The sequence below is a fragment of the Salvelinus alpinus genome, chromosome 22, assembly GCF_045679555.1.
Source record: "Salvelinus alpinus chromosome 22, SLU_Salpinus.1, whole genome shotgun sequence".
NCBI lineage: Eukaryota > Metazoa > Chordata > Actinopteri > Salmoniformes > Salmonidae > Salvelinus > Salvelinus alpinus.
The window spans coordinates 22060330-22072022 of NC_092107.1; the positions used below are offsets into that span (position 1 = coordinate 22060330).

The 11693-nt window shown below is 41.6% G+C and overlaps 1 non-coding gene across 1 annotated transcript; it reads right to left on the bottom strand.

The window, feature by feature from the left end:
- Positions 1 to 5251: 5251 nt before the first annotated feature.
- LOC139549862 (small Cajal body-specific RNA 6) lies at positions 5252 to 5519 on the bottom strand. The gene has a single exon (XR_011669953.1). It is a non-coding gene; the product is annotated as a small Cajal body-specific RNA 6 (non-coding RNA).
- Between the last annotated feature and the right edge of the window lie 6174 nt (positions 5520 to 11693).

An 11693-nucleotide genomic window follows, 5' to 3' on the forward strand; every position in this document is an offset into this window, starting at 1 on the left:
AGAAGTCCCAGAGTTAATGATCCAAGGTCAGTTTTGTATTTCACCTCCTGATTATGACTAACAATGTTAAAATAAAAACGAGGCTTAAACATGTTATGTCTCTCGTCTGCAGATATGTTTTGATGGGAGAGGATGCCAACCCCCAGTCCCATCACCACCTCACCCGCTTTTAAGATAAGTGTCTATAGTCAGCCCAAAGGTTATGCAATTGTGATGAACCGAGAGAATATTTGGGTTGCACTGTAATTCATTAATTATATGCTGCCCTCCCTGCTCCAATGTCTTACCTCTATCCCTTTCTGTCTTTTATACCTCTTTCTTCCTATGTTTTTATAATGCACAACAGATGTGCATTGAAGTACAGATTAAACTTGTATTTATAATATTAATAATACATGTATTTAACACTTGGATAATGAACTTTCAATAAAGCGTTTCACATTCTCTACTGGTTGAAATGAAGTCTCATTTGATTAAATACTACACCTATCCTGTTTATCTGATTTATCCGATTTTTTTTTTTAAATAATTATCTGTATATATGAATTACAAATCACCCTTTAACTAGTTAAATCCTGTTTCTAGTCTAATAGTTAGAATGTGCAACCATTGATAACCCAGGACCAAGATTGGTAAACACTGAAGTGTACAATTGTAATACATACATGCAGACACAGCATCATTCAGACTGGAATTTGATACTCCTGGTATTGGATGACTGAAATCTCAAAGACATTCATACCTGAACTGCACCTTTTATTTGTCAAGGTAGAGTACATGATCAGTGAATATATTAAATGTACATGCTACAATGTGGGGATCCCATGCATGGTAATAACCACATGTATATACGACTTGCATCCTTGGCACAAAATTATATTATTTACTACTCAGTCCATAGGCTTCATTAATGTCATTCAGACTGTTTTAAGTTGATACAACTGGCTATGATAGCTAAGGTTCATAGCTAGGTTCTGAACTAATATGTATACCAAACATTTGGGTCATTACACAGATCGTTAAGATAGCTAGCTACACATCCATAGGCATACAGGTATTTTTTTTTCCTCCGCTGCACAATAACCAAGTAATGTAAACTCACACATCGCCTTGGTCCGTACAATTGCCCTTATTTTAGCGCCCCAAAAACGTAATACTTCCAGATCAACACCATTGTAAAGCACAATGTCTTCCCTTTCCAACAAAATCGATTACATGACCTAAACACTGCCCGTTTCTGCATAATTCAAGCAGGTAATGAGCCATGTCGGGTCTTTTAAAACGTATCGGGTGGGGAAGCGAAACTAATGCGTGATAGTGAGGACAGATGTCGTGTGGGAAATTGCTTTTTTCACTCCAACTTATCACCTCTAAAATGTGTCATTACATACCTATTTGAAGGTTTGAATCGGGTTTAGGGCGGTGCTTAAGTGATCTTAGAAAATGATGATCGCATGCAATGACGAAAAAAAAAGACTAGACTAGACCCTTACCCCCGTCACTGTCCATTTCTTGTTTTTAAATGAGAAGTGCTACACCTGGTGGAGAGAGATTGTAAGACTTTGAATTGCGACTCCACCTTGTCCCTGTACTGGCTGTTTGATTGCATTGCGGCGGGAATAGCTACACTGTTTATATTCCCAGACTTCTTTCCATGGTTAAATGCGTTGGATCGCGCTTTCAGTTTTGCGCAAATGCCGACACCCATTTGAGCCTTGGTTCACGTTACTGTAAAATAAAGTATTCTCTGAACTGATTATATGTAAAACTATACGATCATCGTGTTAATATAGCTACATTTGGCCTTTCATGTATGATTATGATTTAGACGGAGGAATGTAGATTGATAATCGTGTGCTTTTTTGCCAGACTACAATAAACGGGGCACTAGCCTCAACCCGTTGATCCTGTGTGTGTGCACGAGGGCATGTTCATTGTGATTGGCACATGAGTTTATGGAGAATTGTGTGTAGTCTTGTCCACAACAACATGTCTTCACACTCCTTACAGCAGTGTTTTTCAATCCCATGGACCCATGCTTTTTCTCCAGCCCAGTTCAAGTACTTGATGTGATGTGTTGGTGCATAGCTATAAGGACCACCTAACAGGCCCTGTGGGTAGCCAGGACAAGGGTTGAAGAGCACTGAACTACAGTATTAAATGACCCCTGACAACCTCAATGCTCGGCAATTGGATAGGATTAAATGTATAGAAATAGTGTGAATCAAACGGGCATCCCCATTCAAGTCAATGATACACCCATTCTATTTCTGTGCATTTAATTCTATCCGATGGCGGGAATCCGATCAGATTGCTTCTCCTGGGCCCAGTTTTTCAAAAGCTGACAGACTTCAACATTAAAAGCCTATGCCCACCCCAAGGTCATGTAAAACTAACGACATGTCCAATTGCAGCTGTAAAAACAGATTATTCAGCTCTGGTTATAGTGGCAATTTGGCAACTGTTTTATAAGTTCAACTGTGACTCACTCGCCTTGGTTGGATATCATTTCAAATGGATATATGATAGCGTTTTACTTAAAGAGAACTGCCTTCATGGCTCTTCCACTGACACTTCCAACTGGACACCAACTAATTCTCTGCTGCCCACCCATGGGCCACCAGATGACCTCCTTCCTCTAGGCAAGCCACCCCCCACGCATTTGAGCACAGAATGGTCCAATGCCAGTGAGGGAAAGTAATGGGGGGGATCGGACATTAGAGGGTGGGGCTAGGGAACCCCTTGTCCAGTCTGTGCCTCCATTGAACAGTCCAGACAGACAGCCAGCCAGTCACCCAATGGCAGAGGGCTAGAGCAGAGCCAATCACATGTCGGACCAGAGCACGGCCTTGCTGCCTTTCTCCACACTGACCACGTAGGCTCCCGACGGTGACCAGGACACAGAGTTGATGGCCGAGCTGAGAGAGGAGAAAACAGAACGTCAGAATTGAGCAGGACGGCAGAACAGGAGTTTCAGGTAGAAGGTACCCTTACCTCAGATGGAGAAAGTTCCCTTCCTTTCATCTGTGCCATAATGGCTTCTATGACAGCATGGGCAGCACCATAGATGATTTTCTTCATTTATCCCCCTCCCCAATTTCGTGATATCCAATTGGTAGTTAGTCTTGTCTGTAGGGGATTTGCAGCGATGGCCCTCGACCTTCGCCTCTCGAGTAACCATGTGTCCTTTGGAACACGACCCTGCCAAGCCGCACTGCTTCTTGCTTAACACTAAGCACTGCAGTGCATATATCGATGCATATATCGACTTGACTGCTCGATCCACACAGCAAACATTGTGGGCTAGTTTAGGAATGCTGTGTTGCACGTATAGTGCAACATTTTACGTGACGTCATTACGGCATGTACATGCATTAAATAGGTGCGCACGTCAGCTTTGACATCGGTTTTAAACATCGGGGCGTTCAACTAGACATCTGTTCACCGATATATCGTGTATCCCTACTATAATCCATACCTGTTTAAGGCCTCAACCTCCCCCAGTAGCCCAGGCAATAGATTGTTTTTCTTTTTTAACTGCTCACTCATGCTTAGAAGAAGATAGAGCATTGCTTACATGTTAAAATTAGAATTTTAGACAGCGGCTTCCCTTCAGTTTCACTCGCAGAGCTCGAGGAACTGTATTTTGTTCGCGTCAGTGTACCTGATTTTGAGCATATCAAAATGCTGATCAATAAATAGTTCAAGATTCTCTAAATATTATCCAGAATGTTTGTTTCGTAGTTATCAGCTAATCCACAATTTTTATGATTAATTCATTGGACAAGCTGTGCCTAACACGCCTGCCACACTTTGAAGATGCTAGAACTATCAACATGTACTTTCCCTCGGTCAACAAGAGTAATGAACAGCATCAGACAACCCCATAGTAGACTTGTTAACCTAGCTATTTACCTAGTCAGCTTGTCGTTTTGTGTTCTATGTGAGAAATAAATATTCTTCGAGGCGCATTCAAGTTGAGAGTGCCACAGGGAGAGAAACATGCGTTCTGATAAGCAGTCAATTCACATTTCTTAATGCAATTCCAGGAAAAACTTTTGAAAGCTGTTTTGATAGCCTTTGTTAAAAAGAGGGGGATCCCAGCTTTCCATGGCTACTACCTTTCTTTCTCAACTCCTAATAATGAGCGATCTGCACTGTATATCAGCATGGTTTAGGCACGTTTAGACTCTGCAATTCACTGAGTGCATAGGGGAGAATGGTGATAAATGTAACATGGGTCAATTGTAACATTCACTGTGTTTAGAGTTTGGGATCTAACTAATTATTAGCCCAATGGGGTATGCATATGGGTAACACCATGTTTCAGCCTATTTAATTATATTCAGCATCCATAATTTCATTTCAATAATTTGAGTAGAATGTCCTATTAAAACACTCACCATCCCGGTGGGGCACTCTTGAGACCCTCCTCCACCCATCCTTCCCTGACCCTTGCCACCGCTGCTAAAATTCTAAGGGAAACTCTGCAAAGAAAGTCCCACCCAGCTCACTACTTAAAAATTGTAAAAGTCCTCAACGGCCCTGCCCAAGTTAAAACAGGATTTGTGGCACTAGAGCTGTCTATCCAAGTCTATGGCTTACCCTCAAATTCTGACCGTCAGGAAGTTCCACACATACAGAGCTCCGTCTGCAGAGCCCCCCGCCACATAACTGCCATCGGGACTGAGAACACAAGGAAACGGGAGGATCAAAACAAGGCGGTCGAGTGGAGACTCATGGGACTGTGGTTGGATAGGTGAGCATGTGCACACTTTCAAGGTGGATGGTAGGGAATTTGACCATGACCAAATGTTAGTAAAACTATAAACAAATGATTGGGCTCTGGTCAAAAGTAGTGCACCATGTAGGGAATAGAGTGGCATTTGGGACACCCATTGGTATAAAAAGGTGGTGTCCACTCACCTGAAGGTGACTCTGGTCCAGTCAGTGCCACAATTGAAGCCCTGAGCACTGAGAGGAGAGATTGGAAAACACTGTTGACAAACCTCCAACACCACTAATCTATACCAGATCTGGGTTCCAATAATATTTGGTTTCCTTTGAAATACGTTGTGTCAGACAGGCAGGGTTTGCACTATTCCATTGCCCACATACAGCATCTATTCACCAATAAGAATCTCTGACCACCCATGCAATCACCTCAGATTATCTTAATTGACAATATGGATGAGGCTATCCAGGACTACAAATATACAAGAAAGAAAACACTGAGTATGGTCACAGGTATGGTCTCAGTTTGAAAGTTGATATCAGCGGCCCAGCCCCGTACCACAGCTTGATACCCCTTAGTGATTGGTTCTGTTGGATGCCCATCAACACAGTGACTCCATGGTCTCTTAGAGACACAGGATGTGAGGTTATCCTCTATGTCAGCAGCCCCTGTATCCAACGATGCACAACTAGAGCATGCTGGGGGTAGAGCAGGGGCTGTTGGGAGCCGATGGATAGCAGGGAGTGGAACTGGGCGTCAGACCTTTTACATAACATCATTGACCAACATATGACCCCATATCATAGAAAGCTATAACTGCTGAACCCATCTTAAGAACTGTCTAGGGATGTTCCCAACTAAAAACAATCTTGGTTCGATCAATACGTCTCTTCTTTCCACCAATCGAATGGTGGAAATTTTTAAAAGTATATTTTCCCCATGCGTTTTAATAAAATCAACTATATATACACACACCGAGCTTCTCTGATGCTTTAAGCACGCTGTTTGATTAAATAATTACGACACAAACGACTCAATAAGGAGCCAGAGATGAAGCCTAACCAGAAGGAAAAAACCTGTTCCCGACCCTCCTCCCGCTGGCCGTCGCAGATACTTCCGTTACGCTCCTGAAGTTGCCGGTAATAGGCAAAAATAAAAATGTATAATAGTCTTTATATTTAAAAAAATTGTCATTTGGTTAATCTAAATTAAAATGATAAACCTAAATGTTACTTATATTGCCACTGCCAACTATGTAATAGCCTACATAAAACCAACACATAACATTGCAGCCTGCAGGTACAAAATATCCTGCTAAAAATTACTATCCTAGAAATCACATTGGCTACGCATGACCTGTCTGCAACGTACTTGAAACATTGTAGCAACTACCAATTGTGTCTGGCCTGAAACTCGCACAATTTTATAAAAATATTCTGGGCCCTCAGTTTACTGCACCAGTGAACTCGGAACAGAGACAGCTATAGGCTATTTGTGCAAGTGATATGAAGTAAATCAAGTAATTTGACTTTTCCATTGGATCAGAACATTACATTTGTCCCTTTCATGCAAAATGGTTATTGAAAGGGAGAGAGCTCAATATTTTTCAAATACAATGAGGAACTATTGTCATTATCAATGGATTCTAAAAACAGACTGTTTACTTGCATTTTGAAGTGAAGAAAAATTTACTTTGAGAAAGTCGCAAATCAGACATGTTCCATGAAAAAAATGATATCTATATGCGACTACTCAACTAAAACAAATAGTAGTCGACCAACAGCCTATCGACCAAATATTCAACTAAATGGGGTCAGCCCTACAACCTTCACTTGCATGCTACAGCAATAAGTACAAGCGAATAAGGTTTGTTTTGTTCTGGATGTATAGAAGGGCCCTTCTGAGGCATACTTACCCTCAGTCTGTAGTCATCCACAGTCCAGAGCCTACTGGCAAAGTCATTGGACGCAGCCAGCAAGTAGGAGCCCTGAGACGCACAATATCAGAGTTAAACAGTGGAGTGGAAAAGCATCATTGCAGTCAGAGGTAGGTCATTCAATTAAAAAACTTTTTTTTTTAAACTCACTGAAAAAGAAACAAATCTAGTCCAAGGTATTATTTTTATTTCTTTAACAGTACAACAACTTGCTGTGCAAGCATCCAAACAAAAAACAAACTAGGCAAAAGTTAACATGTCGTCCGCCACGAATGATGCAGTCCTTGAGCCAATTAGTGACAACAATTCAAGCTCAAACGGGACAGGAGATATGCTTGTTCAAAGTTTGGAATTTCGTAAATGGGGTAGCTCTATGGCAAGACGCATCATTCATCGAAGTTGTCAAAATTGGGCTAGTGGTGTCAGATTTTGCGTGTGACTAACATACGTACAAACAGACACAGAATCATAGTCTCCCCTCCCCCATTTTAAACAGGGTAGGATATTAAGCAGGATGACACTCACAGCACTGTCAAACTCTATACTGGTGATCCCGGCGTTGCTGCCAGTCAAAGCACCCTTCGGTTTACAGCGACCTGCACAAAGGAAGAAAACGGGGATTCATTAGTATTAGTGCACACCCAGCAAAAGGTTTTGCAAAGGAAACATTTAGCAACGAAAACAAGCCTTTCATATTGAATAAGTTCAGGTTAGTCCTTCCCGTTTCCACCCATTTGCTTCAGTTGGGTTCCTAGCGAATACACTCAGTATTCGGGGCACCACCAGTACAGAGCTTGCTCAGGAATGGCAGCAGGCAGGTGTGAGTGCATCTGCACGCACAGTGAGGCGAAGACTGAGGATGGCCTGGTGTCAAGACGGTCAGCAAAGAAGCCACTCCTCTCCAGGAAAAACAACAGGGACAGACTGATATGCTGCAAAAGGTACAGGGATTGGACTGTGCTACACACAATCTACCAGACCGTTCCACCATATGCTGCAGTCCAATTTCATCTTGAGCTCTTTCCCAAACTCTTCCGTCACGTAGCATACCACCTGGCCTGTAGCTTGTCGTAATTGACATGACTTGCGAAAGTTGTTCTTCCTCAATTTCTCTGTGCTGTGCAGCTCCCCTCAGCCTACTGTTCCTTCACGCTCCCCATCTTCTTTAGCGTCAACACAAGTTTATGAAGCCAGAAGGTTCACGTTTCATTCATTTTATGCTGTGGCTATATTTGGAAACAATGTAAACTGTGTTTTTTCACCAATATTTTATTTTGTGGAAAGTCCTATTTATTCTTGGCCTACTGTATGTCAGGAATTGATTTATTCATTCATTGAATTATAACAATATGAATAGCCTATGCCTACATTAAGGCCCAGTTGTAGCATACATTTTTTACACTTAACAAAAATATAAAGCAACATGTCATGTGCTGGTCCCATGTTTCACAAGCTGAAAAATAAGATCAACAAACCTGTTTACATCCCTGTGAGTGAGCATTTCTCCTCTGCCAAGATATGCCATACCTGTCAGGTGGATGGGTTATCAAGAAGCTAATTAATCAGCATGATCATTACACAACCTTGTGCTGGGGACAGAAGGCCACTAAAATGTTTACTTGTCACAACAATGCCATAGATGTCGCAAGTTGCGGGAGCATGCAATGCTGACTGCAGGAATGTCAAAAAGAAATGTTGCCTGATACTTTCATGTTCATTTCTCTAACATAAGCAGTTGTTTTAGAGAATTTGGCAGTTTGTACAACCTGCGTCACAACCACAGACCACGTGTAACCAACCATCACCTGCAGGATTGTCTGAGACCAGCCACCCAGACAGCTGATGAAACTGGGTTTGCACCGATATGACATTTTGGCTGATACTGATATCTTCCTGTCCGTGGGTCCTCTTCCTTGGTGTGCACTGTCACTGTCCGTTTCCATCTTGTCCAGCTGTATCTAAAATTTCACGTAAACCCTGTTTGTCTGCATCGAAGTAGCGGTTCTCGTACCTAGCATTGAGGCAACACAATTAAGAGGCTCAGAGAGAATGCCACCGAATCGCTTGTTCACGGCCTCTTGTAAAGTATTTTTACAAGTTAACTTCTTTGGGATAGGGGGGGGGGGGAGGCACTGTCTTCACTTTGGTAAAAAATCGTGCCCAATTTAAATGGCCTCGTACTCTATTCTAGATCGTACAATATGCATATTATTATTACTATTGGATAGAAAACACTCAAGTTTCTAAAACCGTTTGAATTATATCTGTGAGTAAAACAGAACTCATTTTGCAGCAAACTAATCGAGGCTCTGTTCCAGGGCCTTCCTATTCATTTGCTTGAAATCTATGGATATACATGCACTTCATACGCCTTCCACTAGATGTCAAGAGGCAGTGAGAGGTGGAATGGGGTGTCTAGCTTGATCTGAGGTTGAACAAGAGCTCTTGGAATGACGTGACCCCAAATTTCCTTTGTTCAGCAAGGCGCGGGAAGGAACCCTGGATTGCCTTCTGAAAAGCTTTCGGTATAGACGGCTAATTTCTCCGGCTTTGATTTTATTTGATACATGTGATAATATCATCGTAAAGTATGTTTTTTCAATATAGTTTTATCAGATTATTGAACGTTTATCGGGAGTTTTGGCGTTTTCCGTTCTCTGCGTTTGGTGAAGATGGACGACTTCGCGCCACTTGACTAGCTTTGGTTGCTAATTCGACAGGAGAAGAGGACATTCTAACACCAAACAACGATTATTCTGGACAAAGGACTCCTTGTACAACATTCTGATGGAAGCTCAGCAAAAGTAGGAACCATTTATGATGTTATTTCGTATTTCTGTGGAAAATGTTTAGTACTATTTTCCCCCCTCATTGCAGGCGCTGTCTCGCTATAACGTAAGCTGTATGTCGTACTAAAGTTATTTTTAGAATTCTAACATGGCGATTGCATTAAGAACTAGTGTATCTTTCATTTGCTGTACAACATGTATTTTTCATAAATGTTTTATGATGAGTATTTAGGTATTTCACGTTGCTCTCTGTAGTTATTCTTGCTGCTTCGGTGCTATTTGTGATTGCAGCTACAATGTAAAACTATGATTTATACCTGAAATATGCACATTTTTTGAACAAAACATAGATTTATTGTATAACATGTTATAAGACTCATCTGATGAAGTTGTTTCTTGGTTAGTGACTAATTCTATCTCTATTTGGGGGTTTTGTGCAAGCTACCTGTGCTGTGAAAGAAATGTCTGTGCTTTTTTGTATTTGGTGGTGAGCTAACATAAATATACGGGGTGTTTTCGCTGTAAAACATTTAAAAAATCGGACATGTTGGCTGGATTCACAAGATGTTTATCTTTCATTTGCTGTATTGGACATGTTAATGTGTGAAAGTTAAATATTTCAAAAAAATATTTTGAAATTCACGCGCTGCCTTTTCAGTGGAATGTGGCTAGACAGGTTAACCCCACAGTTGTCTGCAGTTTTGTTGAGCAGGCGTTTCAATGCCATGACAGAGGCTATCACGTCTGCTGCAGACGCAGTTGATGAGCTTATTTCGAGTCAGTTGTTCGAATGGAGCGTTTGTTTCCAACATATTCTCATGCCATGAGATGGCAGCAGCGGTATGAGAACAAGCACATTCTTGAGCACGCAATACGGCTTCCCTCGTCGACCCACTGTGCTGTCAGACTCTGCATGCGCATGGTGCTGACATCGCTGGTCCAAAGGTCAGTCGTGAAGATAATAGCAGTGACGCCGAAAAGCAAGTAGCTCATGGATGTGCGTTTCAACAATACTGTGCAACTCCGGTAGGGCAATGAATTCAATTTTCTTGGCGTTAATGGATTTCGCCTTCGAGTTGAGTCTCAAATGACTGCACGAATTGAACTTGTTTAGTTGTTGGAAGTGTGCGCCTCATTTTTTTCCTGCTTTTGTTCTAATTCACTGAACGTCTGGGGATGATGCACTTTCAAATGAGCAATTACGTTTGTGGTATTGAAAGATATCACTTTCTCCCCTCGGGAAATAATAGCAGCACAAATGTTGCATATGGCCTTTTTGTTATATTCCATTGAAACTTCAAAATAGATCCACACAGCAGACATTGTGGGCTAGGTTAGGAATGCTGTGTTGCACGTGTAGCGCTGTATTTTGTGTGGCGTCATTACGTCATCTACCCACGTTATATAGGTATGCACGGCATCTTTTTTTTTTTATACCTCGTTTTTGCGCCAATTTTCTGATATACAATTGGTAGTTACAGTCTTGTCGCTGCAACTCCCGTACAGAATCTCTAGTGGCACAGCTAGCCGCAGTGCCTTAAAACACTGTGCCACTCGGGAGGACAACACGTCAGCTTTGTCATCGATCCAGGAACTTTGCACAGCCATTGAAAAGAAGTGGGACAACATTCCACAGCCGAATAAACTATGCGAAGGAGATGTGTGGCTCTGCATGAAGCAAATGGAGGTCACACCAGATACTGACTGGTTCTGATCCACTCCAACTTTTTTTAAGGTATGATTTCCTTATACGAACTGTAACTCAGTAAAAACTTTGAAATTGTTGCGTTTATATTTTTGTTCAGTGTATAAAGTGGTTTGTTCATTTAAACCATTCTATTTTTGCCTCTGATTCAGGCTGTTTCAAACCCCAACGACAAAAATAAACAAGAAGCTGCGAGATTATCAATGACTTTGCTTTGAAATTACTATTATATTTTTAGGCTAACGAACAATAACATTTTAGATTTTTGTATAACACCTTAGAATAGCACACGATTACGTCCGATGGTTTTATATGCTTTAGAATGACACTTCTGGTTTTGGCAGGATAGTTCTCGGATGGAACATTTGCAAAATACCGGGATAATGTTAGACCCTAGTGTTCACTAGGAGGCTAACTGAAACAAACAGGCCGAAACGGGGAGGGACCTAGCTGACCCAAGTTACGCTAAGGTTTCCACTAATGAATACATGTTAATACGTGAGAGGTAACCCAGGAACCTTTACAGAA